Genomic DNA, 15,965 nt, shown 5'->3' on the forward strand with positions numbered 1-15,965 from the left:
CGACCAGAACCTCCTAGGGTCTCAGTTCCAGCTCGGGGGCGGACCGCACCATCGAGGCTTGTACCTTCTTCAGGGAGGGAGAATCTTCCCATGGACGAGCTGCCATCGGTCCTTCAAGAAACCGATCTGCAGTCGTTTAGCCAGGAGTACAACATTGAGCCTGATTCATATGAACTTATCCGGTGTCACGGCGATCACCGAGCCGATCACTTCTTTGAAGAGAATGACATGGTTATGGTATACGAGGAACAGTTAAAGGCCGGTCTTCGGTTCCCTCTGGACGACTTCTTCAATGAGGTCCTAAAATATCATCGAGTGTGCATTGCCCAAGTTCACCCTAACTCGTGGCGGATCTTGGTAGCCTTCCGAGGCCTGTGCCGAGCTAAGGGAATCAGACCTACGGCTAAGGTGTTCGCCGAACTGCACAGGCTAACTCACCGAAAGGACGACGAGCACTGGTTCTTTCAGGCGAAGCCTCATTGTGGGCTCTTTACCGATCTGCCCTCCACCCTTAAGAATTGGAAGAACCGCTTCTTCATTCTGAGGAGCAAAAATCAGAACTGCTTTGAGGACTTCCCCCGTAGCTGGTGGCACCAGGGGCCCTTGATTCCGAGGCGTATTACCCTGAACAAGGAGGAAGGCCTAATAGTGATGGAACTGAAGAATCAAGCTGCCACTCAAAAGTTCTCCTGTTTAGATGCGGTGACTGCCGAGCTGCATCATTGGACGATGGAGTTGATCACGGGCGAAAATCGCGGGCTTCAGCTCTCTGATCTTGGCATCGGTATTTTCTATTTCTCAGATCTTTGGACCTTAGCGATCTCACTGACCTCTTTTTTGTGCAGGTATGGCGGGTGGTGAGGGTTCCAAGAAGCGGAAGAAAGAAAGAGAGATTTCCCGGAAGATAAAAGAGATGAAGCGTTCGGAACTGCTTCGAACACCCAGCCATGAACCTGGGGAGATACAAGGAGGCCCGCCTCGATCTTCGGGACCGCCGATCGCAGAAGCTGTCCGATCTCCTCCTCGACGAGAAGAGCCGCCTCGACCTCCTCCAGTTGCTCCAAGCACAGAAGGGGGTCCTTCTCAACCTTCTGCGAGGCCCCCTCCTCATGGCGCTCAAGTGTTGATCGCTTCCCTGGAGAATAACCGGACTGTTCGGGAGAACCCAGGTTTTGCCAAAGTCTTGGGGTCTTCTATCTGCCTTCGGGAGGATCGGGACAGACTGTCTCCGGACAATCTTGATGACATCTTGACCCGATCCACGAGTCTGAATGTAGAGTGCCTGGTGAACCAGCACATAGTCCGGGAAAAGGTTCGCCGCCTGGGTAAGGAGGTCGAGAAGAAGAGTCAAGAAGTGGCATCCCTCCGATCCCAACTCTCATCCGCTGAGGATTACATATCTCAAATTGAGGGGCGTATGAAGTACTATGAGGATAAGCTGGCCGAACAGGCTCATGTTCTGGCTGAAAGGGATCATGCTCTTGGAGAAGTCCAGCGCCCGGCCAACGGCTGCCAGTCGCTCACCCATCGAGGAGCTTAAGGCAAAAGATGAAGAGATGGTGACAGGAATAGCCGGTGCTTATGTGAATGCTCACAAGGATCTCTTGGCCGAGCTCCAGAAGCGTTACCCAAAGGAGGACTTCTCTTGGATGGCCGACCTAGCTCCCGGAGGCGAGGGTGAGGATAGTGAGGAGGAGGCTGAGGGTGAGGGAGAAGACGGACAAAATGTAGATCAGGCTGGGGGTGATCCTCCAGCTGAATAACTTGTACAAATTTTTGAAATGAAATGAAATGGAATGCCTCTTTTGTTCGATGGATGGTTGTGATCAGAAAATTTCTAAATTATTAAACACTTGATTGTTTGAGTATCTTGAAATAACTGAAAGTGATTATCAACCCAAGTGTGAGAGATCGGAAAACGCAATGAGCATAAGATCGGTAGAGAAACAACGCTAAACGGAAGTTGATTAAAATTAGAAATTTGGCTTGAACATTTAAGATCGGAATCATCCTTAAACCGGAACGGAACCTTTGATTATTCTTAAACTTTTGAAAGGGAGATCGGCAATAAAACTGGTAAGAAAGATCTAGTGTCAATTCATTTCGTTTGTCAACAGAGATCAGGAATATACTTGACTGGTCCGGAGATTCGACAATGGGTTTGAGAGATCGGTGAGTGATTTAATAGACTGGTAAGGCTTTGACTGATGTGAGGACTTAGCATTGATTCAATTCTTTGTGAGGAGAGATCGGAAATGTGACTGTCTGTTAAAGAGAGATCGGAAATGTGATTAGCTGTCAAAGGTAGACTTAGTACTGGGAATCGGTTTCAAAGTTTTATTGATTTTGGGGATCGACCAAAATATGATGTCGATAGCTGCCCCTCTTTACATAATTTTTATTAAAGGGAAAAATTTTCCCGTGTAGGAATTATGTAAAGATTCAGACCCATATTTTGGACGATTAGGTGTTCGAAGTTAGGGAACTAAAGCATACCCAAATTAGTGACCTAGAAATCGGCAACATAGGTTAAATTAAGATCAACTTGGATCGAGGAACCAGAGGTTGATAACAGGAAATGTAAATTTGCAGGAAATTAAAATCAACTTAGATCAAGGAACCAGAGGTTGATAACAGGAAATGTAAATTGCAGGAAATTAAAATCAACTTAGATCAAGGAACCAGAGGTTGATAGCAGGAAATTTAAATTGCAGGAAATTAAAATCAACTTAGATCAAGGAACCAGAGGTTGATAACAGGAAATGTAAATTGCAGGAAATTAAAATCAACTTAGATCAAGGAACCAGAGGTTGATAACAGGAAATGTAAATTGCAGATAATTAAAATCAACTTAGATCAAGGAACCAGAGGTTGATAACAGGAAATGTAAATTGCAGGAAATTAAAATCAACTTAGATCAAGGAGCCAGAGGTTGATAACAGGAAATGTAAATTGCAGGAAATTAAAATCAACTTAGATCAATGAACCAGAGGTTGATAACAGGAAACGTAAATTGCACTTACAAAGCAAGCCTGATCCGGACACAAGAAGTTCTTCCCCAATGAAGTGTACTTAACAGAAACCCGAAGGCCAAAGATTAATGGAGGATGAATTGCAAGACTTGACCTATGACCCCACTTTTCAAATGCCCTTCTTCTGTTTTCGACTTTTTCCCGAAAAGCGCCCTTGCGGGTTTTCACTTCCCCTTCGTCTATATAACTAGAAATGCCCTTTCGGGTTTTCACCTCTAGTTTTTTTTTTTTTTTTTTTTTTTTGTACCCTTTTCCTGGTCATTCCCTGCAAATCTCATAGTAAAGTATGTGAGGTTATCAATTGTTAAATCCTAATCTTATGGCAAAAATTTTAACTGATTAATAGCGCATTAAATAACGAGATTGCAGAAGGATAATGTTAAAGAATAAATATAAGGGAAAGATAGAAGCATAGGGAATGAAGTATGACTTTATTACGGTTTTAATAAAAACAAAGATAGAGTTTCAAAGAGGAAGGGTACAAGGATAGATCTCACATATTCCTTGTGGCTGGCTTTGAAATCCCTTAACTGCCATTATTTCAAGTTCTCTGAAGCCTCATGTCACGATGGTTTATTTCCCTTCTCGGTCTCATGCTTCTTTCCTTATTTCTCCCTTTTGGTTCTTGGGATGCCCTTTCGGGTTTTCACCCCTAGATTTTGATTTTTTTTTTTTTCGCTCTTTCAGGACGCCCTTTCGGGTTTTCATCCTTCACTCGTTTTACAGAAAGCGCCCCTTCGGGGTTTTCGCCTTCTTTCACACATTTTGCTAGGAGCGCCCTTTCGGGTTTTCACTCCTACTCTTTTTTTTTTTTTTTTTTTTTTTTCAGGCGTAGTATCTCTTGACGGTGTCAGCATTCACAGGTCTCGGAAACTCTTCACCGTCCATGTGGGTCAAGATCAAGGCTCCTCCAGAAAATGCCTTTTTAACCACATAGGGTCCCTCGTAGGTTGGTGACCATTTGCCCCGGGGATCGTTTTGATTCGACAGCACTTTCTTCAGAACTAGGTCCCCGGGTTGGAATTCGCGTGGGCGAACGCTTTTTGTCAAATGCTCTAGCCATTCTCATCTGGTATAACTGCCCATGACATGCTGCTGCTAACCTTTTCTCATCCAGCAAGTTTAACTGATCCAACCTTGATTGGATCCATTCTGACTCATCAATCCCTGATTCCTTCAGAATCCTTAGGGAAGGAATTTCAACTTCGATAGGTAATACTGCTTCCATCCCGTAAACCAGTGAGTATGGAGTTGCCCCGGTTGAGGTTCTTATAGAAGTCCGGTATGCGTGGAGAGCGTAGGGAAGCATATCATGCCAATCCCTATATGTGACCGTCATTTTCTGGATTATCCTCTTTAGATTTTTGTTTGCGGCTTCCACTGCTCCATTCATCTGGGGATGGTATGGGGAGGAATTGAGATGTCGGATTTTGTATTGATCACATAATTTTTGAATCTTTGGACCATTGAGATTCTTAGCGTTGTCAGTGACAATTTTATTGGGGAGACCATGCCGGCAGATGATATTGCTTCTGAGGAATTTGAGAAACGTATTCTGTGTGATGTGCGCATAGGATGTCGCCTCGACCCACTTGGAGAAATAGTCGATGGCTACAAGGATGAATCTGTGCCCATTGGATGCCTTGGGATTGATGGGACCAATCACATCGATGCCCCACATTGCGAAAGGCCATGGTGAGACGAGGTTGAACAAGTTGTGAGGTGGCACATTTATCGGATTGGCATAGATCTGACACTTATGGCACTTTCGAAAATACTCGATGCAATCCTTTTCCATTGTAGTCCAAAAATATCCCCGTCGCATGATTTGCTTAGCCATCATGTGCCCATTGGCATGGGTTGCACAGTTTCCCTCATGAGTCTCGAAAAGGATTTTCTTTGCCTCCTTTGCATCCACACATCTCAACAATTCGCCGTTGGAGCTCCTCTTGTATAGGGTTTCTCCACTGGGGAAGTATCCTAGTGCTAATCTCCGAATCATCCTCTTTTCGTTTTTGCTTGCCCCCGAAGGGGATTCTCTGGTTCTGCAGTAGGCCAGGATGTCATGATACCAAGGTTTACCATCGGGCTCTTCTTCAATCATGAAGCAGTAAGCTGGCTCATCCCTTACTTTAATCCTCAATACTTGAGTTGTCTGCCATTTTTCCATTTGGGCCATAACAGCTAGAGTAGCTAAGGCGTCAGCAAATTGATTCTTGTCTCGACTAAGGTGAGTGAAGGAGATTTCTTCGAATTTCTTAATTAGCTCCAGTAAGTACTTCTGATATGGGATCAGCTTCGGATCCTTAGTTTGCCATTCTCCCTTGACTTGATAAATTATCAGAGCTGAGTCTCCATACACCTCCAACTTTCTGATTTTCATCTCGATAGCAGCTTGTAGACCCATTACACAAGCTTCATACTCTGCGACATTGTTGGTACAGTCAAACCTCAACTTGACAGCTATCGGGAAGTGTTTTCCATCCGGGGATACCAATACAGCTCCTATTCCATTCCTGGATAAATTAACTGCTCCGTCAAAATACATTTCCCATACATCGGTTGGCCCCTCTTCTTCGCAGTCTACTTCATTAATATGCTCATCAGGGAACTCAAAATCCAGAGCTTCATAATCCTGGATAGGATTTTCCGCTAGGAGGTCAGCGATCACGCTACCTTTCACCGCTTTTCGGGTCATGTAGACTATGTCGTATTGGGAGAGTATAACCTGCCACTTGGCTATCCTACCTGGCACGAATGGGCTTTCGAACACATATTTGATAGGATCCATCCTGGAGATGAGCCATGTCTTGTGATTCAACATGTAGTGCTTGAGGCGATTTGCTGTCCAGGCTAACGAGCAGCAAGTCTATTCTAAGAAAGAGTACCTTGACTCACAATCATTGAACTTCTTGCTCAGGTAATAAATAGCCCTCTCCTTTCGGCCGGTATCATCATGTTGTCCCAAAACACATCCCATCGAGTTCTGTTGGACCGCCATATACAGGATAAGAGGCCTCCCTGCCACGGGTGGAACCAATACTGGTGGGCTTGACAAGTATTGCTTGATTTTCTCAAAAGCCTCTTGGCAAACCGAATCCCATTGGGTGGAGTTGTTCTTGCGGAGTAGTCTGAAAATAGGCTCAGCTTTGGCAGTGAGATTAGAAATAAATCTCGAAATGTAGTTCAACTTTCCCAGAAAACTGCGCACCTCCCTTTCTGTTTTTGGGGATGGCATTTCTTGAATAGCTCGAACTTTGTCTGGATCTACTTCTATTCCTTTCTCGCTTACTATGAATCCCAACAACTTTCCAGATCTAGCTCCGAATATGCATTTGGCAGGGTTCAGTTTCAACTGGTATTTCCTGAGCCTTTCGAATACCCTCCTCATCACCTGTACGTGGCTCTCTTCTCCCCGGGATTTGATGATCATATCATCCACGTACACCTCTACTTCTTTATGCATCATATCGTGGAATAATGTGATCATAGCGCGCTGATAGGTGGCACCAACATTCTTCAGCCCGAAAGGCATGACCCGATAGCAAAATACTCCCCATTGAGTGATAAAAGCTGTCTTCTCCTTGTCTTCCCCATCCATTGGGATTTGATTGTACCCTGATGCTCCATCAATACACGAACACCTGCCCAAACCCGCAGCATTGTCAACTAACACATCAATGTGAGGGAGATGGAAATCGTCTTTCAAGCTTGCTTTATTAAGATCCCTGTAGTCAACGCACACCCTGACTCTCCCATCCTTCTTCATTACCGGGACGACGTTAGCTACCCATTGGGGATATTTGACCACTTCCAGGAACCCACACATCGCTTTCTTGACTTCATCCCGAACTTTGAGCGGTGTCGATTCATTCTCCTTAACTTCGCTTACGGATTGTCCCTGCATTAGGGAATTTTATGCGTCACTATCCGGGGGTCCAAACCAACCATATCATCATAGCTCCAGGAAAATACGTCAAGGAATTTCCTAAGCAAACTGATCATATCTCCCAACTCTTTGCTCTCCACTACCTTAAGTTCCCTTTTTACTTCTTCTGTGCCTAAGTTTATGGTATGCGTTTCGTCTCCACAAGGCACTAGGGAGGGTTCATCCTTTTCACGTCTTTCTTCTGTAAGGTCTTCCTCAGAATCACTTGAAGTAATGGCAGTTATGGGGATTTCAAAATTAACCAGAGGAATTTCTGAGTCTATTGGATTATTAGGTGTTAATTGATGAATGGTCCTGAATGAATGAAAATAGAATATATTATAAGGATGGAATTTAAAAGAAAGGAAAGGAGAATTGGATATAAAATGCGCTGTTAATTCATTAACATTTATGCCATAAGAAAAGGTCCATTTACAGTATTACACTTGTCACCATGGACAAAATGATCAAGTGTGGACGACCAAAGGTACTTTACTCGAAATTGAGTACAGGAATGTCCTCTGTTGTCCAGTTGTCCAGCTCTTGCCCCTCAGCTATTGGCGAGACCAGAGCCTCATACAAGGAATCCAGGTGGATGACATCAATGGATGGTTCATCAGGTGATTCTTCCGCATTCGCTGGATTTTCAATGACTGGTTTAGTGAAGACTTCCGTGATCCTCGGGACTACTTTCATTTTTCCGATTTTCTGATCGAATCTCTGATCCCGAAGTCTGTTCCTCATCCAGAATCGCCCCTCCATGAGGGCATCCTCCTCATAACCCAAACCGCAGCGGCCTATCTTCTGGATAGCCGGTATAGGCTCGACAATCCCTTGTAACGCGACGCCTAGGCCTTTACCCTCTTGATACCCATTTCTTGACATCACTTTGGCCACCATAGCCATAGCCCCCTCATTTCCGGTATCTTGTAATTCGAGGGCCTGGAAAGAACTTTCCAACGACTCCTCAGCAGCTTCCACGTAAGGAAGTGATTGTGGCTTGGTGACTAATATGGCTTCTTCTCCTCTCACCGTGATGATTCTGCCGTCCATGATGTATTTTATTTTCTGGTACAGAGTTGAGGGAACGGCGTTCGCAGAATGGATCCAAGGCCTCCCCAACAACATAGTGTAGGCCGACTCTATATTCATCACCTGGAACGTGACATCGAAAGTGCATGCGCCAATTTGGAGTGGCAAATCAATATCTCCCAACACTTCTCTTCTGGTACCGTCAAAGGCTCTTACCACCATAGCACTTTGACGTATATCTGATTGGTCAACTGGCAATCTAGACAAGGTAGCACTAGGGAGTACATTGAGAGCCGATCTGTTATCAATAAGTACCTTGGCTACTATACAACCCTTACATTTCACTGTCACATGCAGAGCTTTAGTGTGCCTTAAACCCGTCGGATCTATCTCGTCCTCCGAGAAAGTAACAAAACTGGATGCCTGGATTTGTCCCACTATCTTCTCAAACTGCCCCGGAGTGATGTCGGGGTTCACAAAGGCCTGATCCAGGATCCTCTGCAAGGCTTGTCGGTGCATTTCCGAACTCAAGATCAGCGATAACAGCGAAATTCGGGCAGGTGTCTTTCTTAACTGCTCCACCACATCATACTCACTCTGTTTCATTATTTGGAGCAGCAGTTCCTCCTCTTCTTTATGCTCAGCAGGCTCTACTTCCTCTGTCTTCTCAACCTCCTCTTCAGCATTCTTCAATGACTCTCCCATCTTTACTTTCCCTTTTCTCTTTTCTTTTTCTTCTTTCCCATAAAACCTCCCACTTCGAGTTATGAACTTGACTTCTTGCTCAAGGGAGGGGGGTTTTGTGGCAGCGACGGGTTGGGGATCAACTTGGGGAGTAGTACTGGTAGCAGGTCCGGCATAAGTCATTTTAAAATGTTCATGTGGAGTAAAGCATGGTTTAGGAGGTTCCGGAGGTGGAACAAGGTTAGGTGCTGATGTGCTGCTCGACGCTCCCTGAGTGAAGACTTGAAAATTATAATTCCAAGGTACAGCGTGAGTATTGGTGAGAGGGAGCTGAGGAGGAGTTCGGATAACAGTTACTGGTGGTGAGGCTACTGGGGGAGAGAAGGTGATTCTGGGTTTGGAGGTAGAAGCATTCTGACTGTATCTAGTTGTGCTTACTCCCACTTTTGTCTTTGACCTTGTCTGGTATCTCAGAACTTTGAGAGATAACAAGTTCCGAACCTCTTGCCTGAATCCTCATACCCCGCAGACTCATGATCACCGCTCTCCATGATAAGGACACCCCGTACCTTCTTCCAATCCCGCTACCTGAGGGCAAAGGTAGCCTTCCCTCATTGCCACAGTAAAAATTTTCTCAAAGTGAGGAACCAGCTTGTCTACTTCCGGTGTTGGTCCTTCTCCATCAGACTCTATCATATTTACACCACTGCCCGCATTATGGTTGGGCAGTGGGTTTGAGGTAACATTAGGGAGGGAACCATTTCCCTCAATTTTTAGCCACCCGTTCCGGATTAAGGCGTGCACCCTTCCCCTGAGTGCTCCGCAGTTGTCAGTTGAGTGCCCTTGTGCCCCTCCATGATATTCACAACGGGCAGTGGCATCATACCACCTGGGGTATGGAGGCTGAATTGGGTCTAGGGGAACTAGTACTATCTGGTTTATACCGACAAGATATCGATATATTTCACTGAGCGGGAGGGGAAGAGGTGGATCAGGGTTTCTTGGGGGCCTTGGGTTATTTTGTGGTGGTCTTGGTTGAGCAGGAGGAGGAGGTCTGGGTTGGTAATTTGTAGGCGGGGGATATTGTGGGCGTGGGTGTGGATAGTTTGGGAAAGGAGGTGGAATGTTTGCGACTGTTTGGCCATGAGGGGGAGGATATGGCCGGTAGTTATTCTGAGGTAATGGGGGGTAGTTATTCTGCCGGGTGATGGAATGCACATCACCCTCCTTCTTTTTGCCAAAGCTGGCAGTTTTCTTTGCAGGATTTTCAGCCAACTCCTGCAGTCGCCCCATTCTTAAATTGGCTTCAATTCTTTCACCAGCCTGGATGATGTCTGAGAAGCTGTTGGAAGTGTTCCCAATCATCAAGTTGAAGTAAAGAGCTTTTAAAGTCTCGATGAACAGAGAGCATAGCTCATTGTCGGTTACCGGGGGGTGCACTTCTGCCGCCTTTTCTCTCCATCTCTGGGCATACTCCTTAAAGCTTTCCCTGTCCCTCTGCACTGTGTTCCGAGGTCCCTCCTTGTGGGAGCCACATCGCAATTAAACTTGTACTGCTTGAGGAAAGCATCTGCCAAATCTTTCCAGGAGCGTAGTTTGCTCCTGTCCAACTGAATGCACCACCTCAGGGCCGCCCCGGAGAGGCTCTCATGAAAGAAGTGGACTAACAGCCTATCATCATCCGTCAGAGCGGATATCTTGGCGATATAGGTGGCCAAGTGAATGCGAGGGTCTGAATTCCCAGTATACTTGTCGAAATCAGGGACCTTGAACTTAGGCGGCACAACCACATCAGGAACCAATCTAAGCGATGCCACATCGACTGAACCATACATATTCAGTCCTTCGATTGCCCTTAATCTCTCCTCTAGAGCAGATAGTTTCTCGCTTTCTTTTGTCTTATTTTCCCCTCCTACTGCATGGAACACTCCCCCAATTGGGAGATGAGGGGCGGAGTGTACTGGTGGGATTAGGATTGAAGGGTATGGGTCGGTGTTTGAAACAGCTGGGTAATGAGAGTAAGGTAAGTCATTATTTATGGTAGCCGAATTGACAGTGATTGTCGGGTCCGGAATAGGTGACTGAAAGGTAAAAGAAGTTGAAGCTTGATGGGGATCCATTGTTGTTGGTGGTGGAGGAGGTAGTGGTAGGCTAGGCTCTGAAGTGGGTTTGTTCTGGGACATTTCCCTCATTAGTCTCATAAGTTCTGAGACCTGATCCTTCAATTCGGAAACCTGCCCTTGTAGGTTCTGTACTTGTTCCTGATCTTCCATTATTTTCCTTGTCCGAGATCTCGTTAAGTACACTCGCTTGGGTTGAACCGTGTGTTTGGTCAGACTTGCCTCATTTGAAGCAATGTTGATTTCCTGTAGGGAAAAAAAAGGTTTTTAATGAATTTCAAATTTTGTAAAAAAACTAAAAGTCCTGGTCCGGACGAAGGATACTGTGGCATTTGGGAGCCAGAATGACATCTGCGAAAGGATGATTGCATCAACTTTATCATGGCATCGTTTGATAGTCTGACTGTGAATGACTGGATTGAATGCGCATTTATGATACCTGTCCATATAGCGCATTCAATTCTTCACATAACCCTAGCGAGGGAGTTCCTACGGGAGTCATATTATTCATTCACAAATTTGCTAATCAATGGTCTAAAAATCATTTCATTAACTGAATAATTTGTACACTGTTTTCTTTACATCGGTCTAGGCTCTGGGAGGTTCTTTATAATGGGATGACATTTTCTGAGATACTCATATAACCTTTCTTCTTGCCTGGCGGGGTCGAATGCTTTCAAAGCGTATTCGTATTCAGGTAATAGTTATTGTTTTCCCCGTGCTATCGTCCTTTCTAGCTGGTCAACATTCTCTTTCAGTTCTTGATAGAGAGCAGCTTGTCTTTCCTTCTCTTTCCTTTCCTTAGCACATTCTTTCAAGATATCATTGATGAGTAGTGCCTGTTCTTTTAATTCGAGCTTCTTCTTTTTGTTTTCTTGTTTATACTCTTCAATGAGTATTTCCTGGTATTTCATTTTTTCCTGAAGCTTACTATTCTGTGCTTCTACTTCTTTTACCACAGCTTGGAGAGAGTCTTTTTCCTTTTCCCTCCGTTCCTCTTGTCCTTCGAACCCCATCTTTTCGGCCCTTGCTTCTTCCCTGAGTCTTCTCACCTTTCTTTTAAGGCACTGCCATTGGTCTTCCAACTGTTTTGTTTGTTCTTGCAGTTGTGAGTTCTCGATATTTGCCTTTTGTAGTGAGTCAGCCAGACGGTTATCAGCTTCTTCTAATAGGACGCTTCGGCGAGGGTCGCTGTCTCCGAATTCTACAGTTGAGTGTTCTCGGTCCCTGTCAGCCCTCCATTCAAGATAATCGCGTGTGGCACTTGGACCTTTAGGCGACCTTTCCATCAGAGAGATGTTTTCCCAGGATCTGCGAGCCATTTTCAACCCTTCCTCTTCCTTGAGCTCATGGTAGAAATGACCTTGGTGGTATTCTTCAATGTCAATTCTGGACTGTGTTGAGCCAAATTGCCTCATTACCAATGCCGGAGTGTAACTTGTGTATCCGGTTACTCCGATTAGGGACACTGATTGATTACCTCCCGTGTTGATCAAAACGGATTAGCCTGACACCCACAGCTTCCTCCAACAATAACCATGGCTATTGAAACTCAAAATCTGTTCCCGCCACTGCTGTTCATTCTTCGAACTGATTACTAACCGGGTCATCTTCTCGATGGGAGGCTGGTCAAGGTACCAAGTCAATCCCTTTGTCTCCACAGGACATATGTGACTGATAATCCAGAGATATAACAATTGAGAACAATACTTAATGGACCCTTTGCCCTGTTGTCTGCAGTAGGTAAGGGTTAATAAGGTCTCCGCAAGAATTGCCGGTATCGGATTGACCCCCTGCCTTTCTACTGCCCAGAATACTTCCACCGTGCTGTAGGTTATGATTCCTAATGGGCCCGGGAACAAAATCAAGCCGTAGATTCCTAATGCGAGTGCTACTGAAGCTTGATCCCACTATTTCTCTTGGAGGTATTGATCTAACTGCTTCTCGAGGTAGGTCCAGTACCATCCATGCGTGTTCCCTTTGACAGTTTCTTTTGACTTCGCCTCCTCCGAAGGAATACCCAACAAATGTGTTAATCGCTTCTGTGTCCGCCTATGCTCAAGGTGTAGGTAGATCCGATTCTGTTGAGTAAGGAATCTCTAGTAATGCCCGATATTCTTCCATAGTGGGAATCAGATCAATATCATTGAAAGAGAATACCCGTGCTTAGGATTCCAAATGCATAACATGGCCTTTAATGCCGGGATTTGGACCTTGACTCGCATTAAGGTTGCAATCCTCCCATACTTCTCTTCAAATCGTGCCTTGACCTGATCGGGAAGCGACCTCCATCCATTAGACAGACCCTCGAGGCTGTTCATTCTGACCTCTATTTTATTCAGATTCGATGAAGGTAGTAAGCTAGCGTGTGCCTTGGAAACATCATTTTGCGAGAATACAGGACTATGAGCCGACTTAGACCAAAGTTTAGCATTCTGAACCTCCTCTGCCGACTGACTCGAGGATGCCATGATAAAAATGATGCCTATCCTTTTCACAGACTCTTGGTTTGATGATGCCTGCGGAAAGACTCGTTAGCAAGATAAATTAGGGTAATTTTGAATCATACTGTTGACAGGGTGACACATACACATTTATCAAAGTAGGAAAATGTGTAGGTGTTTTAGTAGAATTCAAGATTACCCTCACAAAAATGAACAAAAGGAAATTAAGGCAGAACAGGGTAAGAGTAAGTATGCCCCTTTTTGTCCTATAATAGGGAGACTCCTGATACCGGATGAGCGCTACCTATTTGGATAGTTCTATCTTATAAGGTAGCTTACTACGGCTTTCAGCTATCGTGATAGTTTAGCTCAGGATCTAATTTTCTAAAAGCCACAGGTTCCCAAATTGCCCCTACTGTAAACAGTAGAGCCCCATTCTATAACCATGATATTATCGGGAAAATTCCACGAGTATCATAGTGGATAGAACGAGTTTCAATCTGAGCAGAAGCCTTCACGGATACTAACGGGGTAAAACCCACGGGTACCGCTACATAACCCCCCCCTACTTTCCTAAAAGGGTAAGAAAGCCCGGGTATAGGGCCGAAGTGTGTGAGGACATCGTGTGAGTGTTCAGTGTGTGAAGGGGCACCTTTACCTCTTCCCAATTCAGGGGGATTTTATTCTTCCCATTTTTCTTTTTTTCTTTTTTTCTAAACGAAGAGCACTGTAGGGAATAAAACAAGCAAAACAAGCAAAACAAGCGGAACAGTTAGTAGGAATAAACAAAAATTAACACAAAATATTGCCGGGTGAGCCCACCTAACTATAATTTGATTGAAAAATTGAATCTACTTTTGGACCTCTAGACCGGGGTTAAATCTCAATAATGTCCCCAGTGGAGTCGCCAAGCTGTCGCAAGGAGTTTTGCGGTCGCCTGAACGAACCCTCACCGAAGTGGGAAAGAGTGAGGAGTCGCCACTTTAATTTTGAGGGAAATTAAAGAAAACCGTTTATGAAGATAAATTAAAATGAAACCACTTCAAGGCAGAGATTCTAGGTTCGGGGTCCGTAAACGGATGGGGAAGGTGTTAGGCACCCCACCTCGTCCCTTAATAAGGGTAAGTAGATTTAACTTTGCATTAGTTAGGAGGGCTTGAATGGAAATGTTAATCCTTTTGACAAAAGGAATATTTGATTTTTCACTAAATTTGGATTACCCAGATACATAAGTAAATGAGACAACCTTAGTGAATTAACGTCGCATATCATTTTTGGTTTTGGGATTATTTTGCGTACAGGTTAAAATTTGGTGTGAGAATCGGATAAGAACTCTCCTCCGATCTCTTTTAAGTATTTATTAAAATTCTGGGTGGAGATCGGATAAGAACCCTCCTCCGATCTCTTTTGAAGTATTTAAAATTTAGGATTGAGAATCGGATAAGAACTCTCCTCCAATCTCTTTTAAATATCTATTGGAATTTTAAGTTGAGAATCGGATAAGAACTCTCCTCCGATCTCTTTTAAGTACTTATTAAAATTTTGAGTTGAGAATCGGATAAGAACTCTCCTCCGATCTCTTTTAAATATCTATTGGAATTTTAAGTTGAGAATCGGATAAGAACTCTCCTCCGATCTCTTTTAAATTAAAAAGGAGCCTGAAAGGGACTTTTCCGATCTCCCGAATTTTAATTACAGCTACATGTCATAAGAGCCTAAAGCTAAGGATTCTGGCGTTCAAAGGTGCTGAGGATAAGGCTTCTTTTAACTAATTGGTACCTTGTGACTAGACGGGGGATACTAGACTGAACTTACCGACCTCCCATGTGATCACCTTACCAATACCTATTAATGCCCGATCTATTCTATTTAGTTATCCAAGATTTGGTTTCATTTTGTCTTAGGACGTTTTGCCTAATGACCTATTGAATTTTCCTAGGGATTCGGCTTCACCATTTCCCTGTCTTATTATTTAGACCTTTTATCATTATGAAAGGACTTTTAAGTTGCCATTACCTACATTTTGTTTAGTTACTTCTACGTTATTCGGGACCAGAACTCCTGTGATAAAAAGTAATAAGGATTAATCAAAGAAAGGACTGATCGACAAAAAGGTAAACTCAAGAATGACCGTCTTCGTGTTTAAAATACAGCATAAACTTGATGAAATCATAAACAGAAAAAGAATAAAAGAAATACGTGAATAAAGAAGAACATTTGATAAAATAATGATATAGCCCTCACTTGTAGGGAGTCGAATCTACTGAACTAACTATGGAATCACAGAATGTAATAGGACTACAGGTTGATAGCTGGAAGACTAAGGTTCGCCTCGAAATGAAGGATTCTTTGTTAAAACGTAAACGGGTCAAAATAACCAAGCTTGAATGGAGTTGAGCTTGGACAATATGAATGGAAATAGGAGATAACAAAGACAGAAAGTGAGAGTGTCACAGGATAATGAACGAACTGAAAATGAAGAATTTCAGTATTCAAGAATCCCTTTTGCAAGAAAACACTTCAGAAAACTGTTTTCCAAAGTTTTTCTTATGAAAGCAGAATAACGAACTGAATTAAGTTTCAGAGTTCTTCCACTATGGTCACTGCCCCTTCGTCTATTTTTCATCCCTCCTTTGAACAGTTTTTCATGCAGGTATTTATAGGGACCGGGTGCTTCCCCCTGAAGGGTCAGGATCTATCTTGAGGGAGATGGAGGGTCAGGATT

The 15,965-nt window shown here is 44.0% G+C and overlaps 1 pseudogene; it reads right to left on the reverse strand.

Annotated features, from left to right (window-relative positions):
- Window positions 1-3,869: 3,869 nt before the first annotated feature.
- LOC131172507 (uncharacterized) lies at window positions 3,870-6,771 on the reverse strand (annotated as a pseudogene).
- Window positions 6,772-15,965: the final 9,194 nt, after the last annotated feature.

The sequence above is a fragment of the Hevea brasiliensis genome, chromosome 14 (genome assembly GCF_030052815.1).
Source record: "Hevea brasiliensis isolate MT/VB/25A 57/8 chromosome 14, ASM3005281v1, whole genome shotgun sequence".
NCBI classification, from domain to species: domain Eukaryota; kingdom Viridiplantae; phylum Streptophyta; class Magnoliopsida; order Malpighiales; family Euphorbiaceae; genus Hevea; species Hevea brasiliensis.